The sequence below is a fragment of the Myotis lucifugus genome, unplaced genomic scaffold, assembly GCF_000147115.1.
Source record: "Myotis lucifugus unplaced genomic scaffold, Myoluc2.0 scaffold_425, whole genome shotgun sequence".
Classification (NCBI taxonomy): Eukaryota; Metazoa; Chordata; class Mammalia; order Chiroptera; family Vespertilionidae; genus Myotis; species Myotis lucifugus.
The window spans coordinates 173,542-182,988 of NW_005871473.1; positions in this window are offsets into that span (position 1 = coordinate 173,542).

Genomic DNA, 9,447 nt, shown 5'->3' on the forward strand with positions numbered 1-9,447 from the left:
GATTAATTTTCTGTGGCGGAGAGGGGTCGCACTCGGGGAAATTAAACACAAGTTCACTTCAGTTTTCTAGGTGGGGGGGAGCATAGAATCTGGGCTTGAGTAATGCATAGTACAACTATAAATGGTTGCTGAGCCTATGTTGGGGCTGAAACAATCCGATATAAAACCCAAACATTCACATTGAGCTGGGACTTGGAGTGGAAGGGTTAGATTTCCTTGGGGAAGTTGAGGCACCACGGGACACGGGAGCGCCGGGTTGGAAGTGAGCCGGCTGGCCCCGGGCGCGGCTGGGTGGGTGCCTGATGATAAGTCACCTGGATTACCTGGGCCTGTGGAAATGTCTGTAGTAGGAAGCGGGCAGCTGCCGGCTGGTAGCAGGCGTGGCCCTTCCCTGGTTCGGGTGATGGGGCAAGCGGTCTGTTTCTCACCCGCTGTGTAAATCAGTTACCTTCACAACTTCTCAGGCCTCACCTAGAGCAAGTGTGCAAATGTTCCCGCCCTGGAGATGCAGCCCGTTTTCTTTTTGATTTTTTAAAAGATACGTTTTTCTTGATTTCAGAGAGGAAGGGGGAGGGAGAGAGAGATAGAAACATCAATGATGAGAGAATCATGGATCGGCTGCCTCCTGCACGCCCCGCACTGGGGATCGAGCCCATAGCCAGGGCCTGTGCCCTGACCGGGCATCGAACCGTGACCTCCCGTTCATAGGTTGACACTCACTGAGCCACGCTGACTGGGCAAGCTCCGTTTTCCTCTGTGCTCATGCATCCCTTGCAGCTCTCCCTTGAATGTCCCCCTGACTCCAAATGCTTCCTCTGTCTGCTGTCCCCAGCCCCACCCCTATGAGCCGGATCCTCTCTCTGCAGAGTCCGGAGAGCCACACTGGCCAGTCCTCCTCCTGAGCCTGAGCGTCCCTGGCCGTGGAGCCCAGGTTTCCCGAGAGGAAAGCCTTGCTCTTCCAGCCCTTGTGTCAGTCTCTCTCCAGCCCCTTGGACCAAGGGATTAGCTCCTCATTAGCACCCGGCCGGCTGCTTTCGCAGGGGCGACCCTGGGACAAGGAGCCCATTAGAGTGCCCCAGTCTGTCTTTTTGGAGCCTTTTCTTCCTTCTGACTTGGTTAGAAATGGGGAGCTACCATAGACAGCTTTTCCTTTCAATGTCAATGGTGTACTCCGCCCCCCCCCCCCCCCGGGTGCTCCATATGGTAAACCAGACCTCTTTCCTCCCAGGCCCCCGCCAGGTTGGGTGCACCCTGTCCCTCAGAACTGGAGCTCCCCGCCACGCGCCAGCCAAGTGTTTATTTCGCGGACGGGCTGTGGAATGCACACAGAATTGCAGCAGCAGCCACATCTTGCAGGCATAAGAGTCTTTTTCAATCAAAGGAGACCTTTACGGTGACAGCACACACAGGTCTATACCCCGAGCACACAATTGAGCCTGAGAACATGCTTCCTTTTGGGGGAAAATGAAGTGAAAGTTCAAAGTCACAGGAGGAGCTGGGAGACCAGACCCCGTAGCCCACAAATCGTGGTGTAGCCAGGGATGTTCTGCCTCTGTCCCTTCCTCGGCTGTGAAAAGCCCAGTGATGGGCTGTGATGGGCTGGCCACGTTCACGTGAGAAACCCACTAATCGCGTCCAGCCCACCCCCTGTTGCTTACAGATACTCTGTTTCTCCTAAGCCCGGGCCGGTTCAGTATTGCCTCTTTTCCTTGGTCCCTTCGAATAGTTCCAAAGTGATTTCTAATTTTTTTTCAGTCTCATTTCCTTAGGGCGGCCGGGGCTGGGGGAGGGGAGGGTTCGTTTTAAATGCCATCTCTGATAAGGTGGCGGTTGAGGTGGCGGGAAGGCCATGGGAGGAGAGCCAGGGGTTTCTGAGTTCCCAATTCCCTGCCGAGTGACCGTGGCCGCTCCACTTCTTGCTTCTTCATCTACAAGAGAACCGTGCACAAGTGTGAGCCCCAGACGAGGTCACAGCTGCCCACGCACTCTGCGGGCTCCCCGGGGCCTGGCCTGCAGAGAGCCCTCCCTGGGCAGTGAGGGTGGTAGGCAGGCTCGCTGCATGCTGAGCTGGGAGCCGCCGCGGGGCTGTGCCTTGCTTGGAGGTGCACCTCCCTTTAATCTCCCCCGGAGTCCGGTATCTCGAGCTCATCCCTGGCTCTTTCCTCTCTGAGGGATGGATAATAACCTTCACGAAACTCCACGCAGAAAGAGGCTGTGCCGCCCGCTGGGCTCTGTCACTGAAAAGGGACGGCGGGTGGATTTTGTTGGCAGGCCTGGGGTCCCAGACAATTCGTAGCAAAATGGCATCTCCTGCTGCACTGAGCTCCACGCCCCCCGCTGTTGCTGTCCTGAGGGTGTGCACATCTAAATGTTTTTTAAAGTAAGACCTCGTGAAGCTGTCTCCGTAAATGGGATAGTGCGCCCGAAGCGGTACCAGGTGCCTTCCAGGGCCATCATTAGCGGGGTGGGGGGGGGAGGGGGGTCCAGATGCCGAACCAGCGAAGGTGTGAGCGGGATGCCCGCTGAGAAGCGCACCCGCCTGAAGGGAACGCCCGGCCAGCAGTCCTGAGGCCGGATTACAGCCTCGGTGGCACCCGCCGCTCATCTAAGCACCTGGCAGGGTGGCTTCTTAGTGAGTTAAATCTCTGAAAGGTCATTTCCTTTAGCTCTTCAAGCAACTGTCAGGTGTGATGCAACTGACTCAATGCTGCACATGACTTTGAAAAAAAATAAAAAGTGTGTGTTTGTTAAATTTGGTTTCAGAGAAGAAGGGAGAGGGAGAGAGAGAGAAACATCAATGATGAGAGAGAATCATCAATTGGCTGCCTCCCGTGCCCTGACCAGGAATCGAACTGCAACATCCTGGTTCATAGGTTGAGGCTCCAACCCCTGAGCCATGCTGCCGGGCGGAATATTGTCTTTTCAAGGCTGGGAAAGATTGGTTGTAGTTCCTGCCTAAAAGCGGAGGCTCCTGCAAGTCCATTGCAGCTGGAGGCAACCCAGAATGGCCCGCGTGAAGCTTCTGTTACCCGCAGAGCCGAGGACCTTCTGGGTTTTGTGTGTGGGCCCTGCGGGTGAGCTCGAGGGCATTGTCAAAAGGAAATGAAAGCAAGCAAGTCAGGGCAAGAGAATTCTCTCCCTCTGGATGTGAGAGAACACAGCAGTCCTCTCTCTCTCTCTCTCTCTCTCTCTCTCTCTCTCTCTCTCTCAAGTTTCAGGTGCAGTTAGGGGAAGAATTGCACTCTTTTTCAAGTAGGTTCGATTTTCTGAGATCTCTTGTGTGTATTGGCTTGGGGGGGGGATTGTTGGGGGTGTGCAGCAGGTGGGAAGGAATTGGTTATGAGGTTGGATTTTCTCTTGAGCATAGTAAGACCTCTGCTCCGTTTCTCAGAACGTGACAATAAGATGAGGGGCAGAGACAAAGCCAGAGGCTCGAGTTGCGGGGTGTGGTCAGTCAGCAGCACAGCAGTCCTGTGTCTGCAGTGGGTGTCGGGGAGCAGGTGTCAGTGGGCGGTGTCTGCAGACCCTGGTGTGGAATCCGTCCACTTACAGGCTTCCTTTCTAAGGCTGTGGTGTCCTCGCCTCCCGTGAGGGACTGTGCCAGCAGGGCCTGAACGGGGAGGTGGTTGGACGTGCTGCCCCATCCGCGTTAGGATGATGTGTTAACTCCGTCCCACGGGGAAACCGGGGTGGCCTCAGGGTTGCTTCCATTGGAAATGGCGCCGAAATGAGGCTCCTCAAACATCTTAGGAGGCCACTCCCCTAGAGCCAGCCTCTGCTGAGAGCTTTGGGCTCCTTCGGCAGGTTCTCCCTCCTTCCATTTCTCAGTGACTCCTAGGTCTCTGTTCAGCACCAGGGACAGCGACCACCCTCCATTCACCCAAGGCTGGCTGTCCTCATGGACCTCCTGCGCCAGGAAGGCCTGGTTTTTCTTCCCTTCCTGCCCAGGGGGCCTCCTCTGAAAAGACTTTCTTCTTAAGTTCAAGTGCCTGCATCTCTCATTCTATCCAAAGCCCGGAGGCTTAGCTGTTTCTGTCACGTTCTTGGCCCCCTAAGGAAAAGAACAGGGTTTGGGCTCACACACCCAGACAGTTCACTGCTAAGCTTTTCCCAAGCCACACCCCGTGGTCTCCTGGAAACAAAGACACTCAGACCCCCTTGGGCACAGGCACCCCCCAACTACAGTCTTCACAAGGCACCTTCGGCTTGTCCCCTCCCCAGCGGGGGACCGCTTACAGGCAACCCCCTTCTGTTTACGATTGATGCACTCATCCACGTGCAGGTCTTTGTTCGCTCTGTGCATTGGAGGTGGTACCTCCCAGGCGTGAGCCGCCGCTGTGAACTCCGAGGTCGGGAACAGGCCCATGCTGCTGCTGTGGGGCTTTTTGGAGACTCAGGCTGGGCACTGCTTTGCATGCCAGCGGCCACCCCTTCCTCACGCGTGTGGTCCGGCAGCTCACCACGCCTTAAGCAATCCCGGGAAAAGTGCACGTGGCCCCTCTGGGCCTCCATCGGGCCAGGCTGGCGGGCGCACTGAGGACGGGAGTGCAGCAGGACAACCTGGCGACAGGCTGCTCCGTGCCTGCCCGGCTGTCATGCACAGTAATACGCGGCTCGTGTCAGGATGGCCCCGTGCCGCGAGGCCAGGCGGTCCCTGCACACTTCATCTTAAACGCTGTCTCCTGGTTTACAGGTGGCAGATAGATTCCACTCCCGCTGCCCCTGGACCGCCCAGGGCTCTGAACAGCCCCCCCACACCCCGTGTGCAAGACATAGGGGGCCTTTGTAAGGTGGAGAAAGCAAGCCAGAGACCAAGGTCTGGAATGGCGATGTTTAACCTTGGAGCGAGCGAGGGGCCGGACGCCATGCTTCCCCCACCCCTCATCCTCTTGCGGGCTTCCCGTTCCAGCGCTCACACCCGCCATGAGAAAGAGGCACGCATCTCTCTGGATTATTGACGAGGGCAGGGTCAACAATCCTCTCTGAGGGTCCTTTAGAATAGGAGCTTTGTTTTCTATTGGAACTAAGGGACAAACCTCGGTTAGGGTCTATATGCACAGGAAGGACCAACTGGGAATTCCCGTCAGAACAGAGAAGAAGGAGTTGGGAGTTGACTGATGGGAATCAACTGGTCCACGGGCCGGGAACGGTGCTCTGAGGCGGGGCTGCGTCGTTAGAAGGAGCGGGGATGCCCGTAGGAGCCTCAGGAGGGAGCAGGCTAGAGAAGAAATCCCTGGAGAGGTTCCCAGTACTTTTTCTGGACAATTCCTAACATTTTCAAGGGCGCGTCTAGCCCTCTGCCTCCGCGGGGGCGAGCTCAGCGACACGTCTGGGCTCTTAAGGCAAATGCCCCACAGACACCAAAGTCTTGCGTTTTCCACTCCCAGCCGCGGCTGGCTGTCCCGAGTGGAATTTTTTTCCCCCCTTCCCTACTCGAAAGGGACTCGCTTTCAGGAGAAGTGTCCTTCAAACATCCAGCGCCGACTGGAGGTAATTTTTTGCATGAATGGCTTTTTACGGCTAGGTCTAAAAGCAGAAGAAAACTTGTATTTAAACTAAGTGCTACTTTACATATCTCATTTGGAGGGAAAGGAAGGATTTATTGCCTTGTAAATGCTGTACACAGATTCGTTTCCTACTGGACATCACATGTCCCTCGTCTTCAGGCTGATGTCCCGAGTAGCCTCCGGGCGGCTGGCAAATCAGCCGGCACCTGCTCCGCGCTCCGGTCGGACACTGTGTTCTCCGAGAGCAATTTTGCAAATGGAGTTCGGGTGCCGTCTTAGCTGATTTCCACCCTCACCCCGAAGCTTTCTGTACTAAATATATGTAACGTGACTCTCTCTCGTCTGATCCTCTGTGTGTGTGTGTGTGTGTGTGTGTGTGTGTGTGTGTCCCCACGTTCGTATTCATATATTGGCCATCTGACCTTGAACATGGTGTGTGTGGCATGTGGGCCTGGGATGCGTGCACACACTGGTTCTGAGGCCAAGGTTATCTTACAGAGTTCAGAAAGAAAAAGAAAAAAAAGCTACCACCACTTGGCGGAGCTTGGGAGAAGCTTAGCAGTGGAAAGACACACGGTTGCCAAGCGGACGTTCACTGGCGCAAACCTTGGCCGGGGCAGAGTCGAGGCGTGCTCATCTGCGTTTCTTTTCACCTCCACGGGTTGTTCCTCGGTTCTGTTTCGTGACTGAGAAATCTCCCTCCATCATGCTGGTCTGTTGCCCTCCTCCCCTCCACCCCCAGGCTGCTGGAAAGTGTTGGTCATGCTGGCTTCCTAGCATTTGGATCCCAAAGTTACTGACTTACAAGGGGCGGCTGAGGATTTTAGCAAACATGGGGTTCACTCATCGTGCCCCTTCTTTGAGGGAATGTCTTTTTTTTTAAGGACACTAACCCCATTGACTGTGCTCAGTTTATTTGCATCCCGGTGAGTCTTGGAGAATCGCTTTCGTTAACATGATGACTGTATTTGCCTCTGGAGAAGAGGCTCACGGGCAACGTCAAATTCTCATGTAAAGGTGTTCTTTATGCAAAAAAATAAATAAATCAGTGGGTTCTACCTTGGTCAGGGGGCCCCAGGGTAGGGGGGACGTGCTGTCAGTCCATATCGAGGGATGTGTTGAAAAGGCTAGAGCTCTCCCTTCTGGGTTCCCAGCCCCACCCGTCCTTCCTCCCCCAACCTCAAAAGAAAACAGAAAAATTATTTTTTTAAATCGCATTAATAACTTATGTTTAATACAAAAGGATGATGTAACGGTCTCACCAAAGGTCATTCCTCCCACTGTGCATGTCCTCCACTCTCGGCCCCGCCCCCGTCACCCCATCCTCCGCCCTCACGCTTCCACCCCGAGCCACCGTGGGTCTTCGTGGGAACCAATCGGCGTTGGCGGGACATATGGGGGCGGAGCCTAATGCCATGTGGGGGTGGAGCCTAAACGCCATGAAGCTCATGAAAACCCGCCCATTCTTCACTTTCCAGTGGGTAATCGCTACCCGAAGGCACACCCTTTCCTTGGTTTCTGTCGAAAAACATTTTATACATATATATGTATATATGTGTGTGTATGTATGGCCCTATGTATGTATATGCACATGTACATGTATATATGTATATACCCCCCTCCGGTATAAATAGAGCGTGCGCGAGCGTTGTAAATACCCCTCGGCCATCTGTCCGTCCGTCCGTCTCCCTCATGGTATCATATCTTCAGTGTTACGTTAACGACTCCATTTACTGAGTGATGAAATCGTGTGTAGACTGTATCCTCCTGACATAGTTTATGTAGGGTCTCTTCTCAAATAAAGTTATAAAACACCCGTGCTCTCGTCTGGACTGGATTCATTCCTTTTTTTATTTTTTTGCAAGTGTCCACACTTTTATTTTGCAAGGGCTGTTTCCTAATTCAATGAATTTTCCAATCTATTTTAATAAAGCCTAAGCGACCATACAGCAGAACGTCAGTCGGACATCCCCCGAGGGGTCCCAGACTGTGAGAGGTTGCAGGCCGGGCTGAGGGAACATCCGCCCCCCCCCTCCAGTGCACGAATTTCATGCACCAGGCCTCTAGTCTTTAAATAATACAACTAGATAACCATTCAGAGTAAGCACGGTCCTGGATTGGAGGCTATCAAGGAATGACAATTAAACACGTGAACAAAGATCACATCACCTTCGCAGTCGGAAAACGATGTGTCCACCCTCCTTGAAATCCTTCAGGTATCAGTCAGCACCACGTATTCACATCAGCAGGGAAGGGTGTTGAATATAAAGGTCAAGGTTGAAGGTGGTCAAGTCCAATGTTGTGCGGAGACCGTAGGATCCAATGTGACCTTGGGAGCCGGGCCGTGGGTTTGCTGAGGGTGAACACCGCCTGTACGGTGCTCAAGGACACCCTTGGCTGGCGGCGGGGCCAGACGATGTTCCCAGAAGAACATCCGCCCGTCACGCGACACACACACGTGTGTCCTTTGAGGCAGGGCCCAGGGACAGGATGGACCACCTCCGGCTGCACATCCTGGTGCCGTCCAGTGGCCCCACACGGATCCTCACTAAACTGCCCCGTTCCAGTCATTCCAGGTGAGTGCTCCAGGTAGGATAACCATGCACCCTTAGGATATCCTCGTAGCCCAAAGATACTGGAGTTCTTTGGCACACTCGCTTTAAAGCTCCCCCCCACTTTTCCAGTTTTCTTTATATCTTTCTTCTTCATACAATATGTTTTCCTTTCATGAGATTCCAAGACTTATTTCCATCTATGTCTTTCAAAGGCGTAGATGGGTGGTAGGGAAGAGGCACATGCTGTCATTCTCATGAGAGTCCCAGGAGGCGTAGAAGGGTTTAAATCAGGGTTGCCCCACCTCATCGCTGCTGATACTTTGGATCCAAGAGTTATTTTTTTAATATATTTGTTTGGTTGATTTCAGAGAGGAAGGGAGAGGGAGACAGAGATAGAAACATCCAAGATGAGAGAGCATCATTGATCGGCTGCCTCCTGCACACCCCACACTGGGGATTGAGCCCGCAACCCGGGCATGTGCCCTTGACTGGGAATGGAACCTCCTGGTTCCTAGGTGGACGCTCAGCCACTAAGCCACACTGGCTGGGCCATGTCACTTGTTAAGAAGTGGGTGATTTCTGTGTCTCCAGGTAGTGAGAAGCCCAAATAGCTTTCTCAAAGGTTATGTCCCCGTGAAAGCAGCCAGCCCACCTAAGGGGCAGACACTTGACCTTTCCTGGTCCCTGGTAATAAATCATAGTTTTCATCTGGCCTTTGCCACATGGTCACGTAAATTCCAAGGTCAGAAAAGGGCCTGGGACAAAGGTCCCCAGCGTCTCAACGCCTCTTGATGAGTAAGTGGAAGGTGCCTTAGGTCCCCGTGCGGTGACAGGCGCGTAACACATACTGAAGAGACATCTGTGGACTTGAACTGGATTTCTCATCCCCCAAGGGCCCATCACTCGGGCAGTGTTCGCAGTGTGAGGCACGCTCCAGCCTCTTTGTGAAAACAGACTCAGATTCCCATGCAGCCCGGCACCGTGGGAGGGAGGAGGGACTAGCTCCTCTCCAGCACGCGGCTGCCTCTGCATCAGGGGCTTCCCGCGGCCACACCTCTGCAGAATTGAAGGCAAAAGTAGATGTTGCTCAAGGTAGGATTTTAGGTGTCTCGGGAGCCTAGGCCTGGGGGCTTGGCCTTTCCACTGTCGTCCAGGGAGAGACCATGGGTCCCGCCCACATACCCGAAACCCTCCACCTCATCCTTCTCCCCAGAGCCCTTTCTACCCCCCAACAAAGGCCTAGGAGGCCCTTCAGAAAACCCTCACACCCTCCTGACTCATTATCTGCCATTTGTCTTTGGAGACAATTGGAGGACAGGGTAAGGGTATGGACTTCTAGGTCCGGAAGGTCCTTGATTGACAATCCCACTCACGCACTTGCCTGT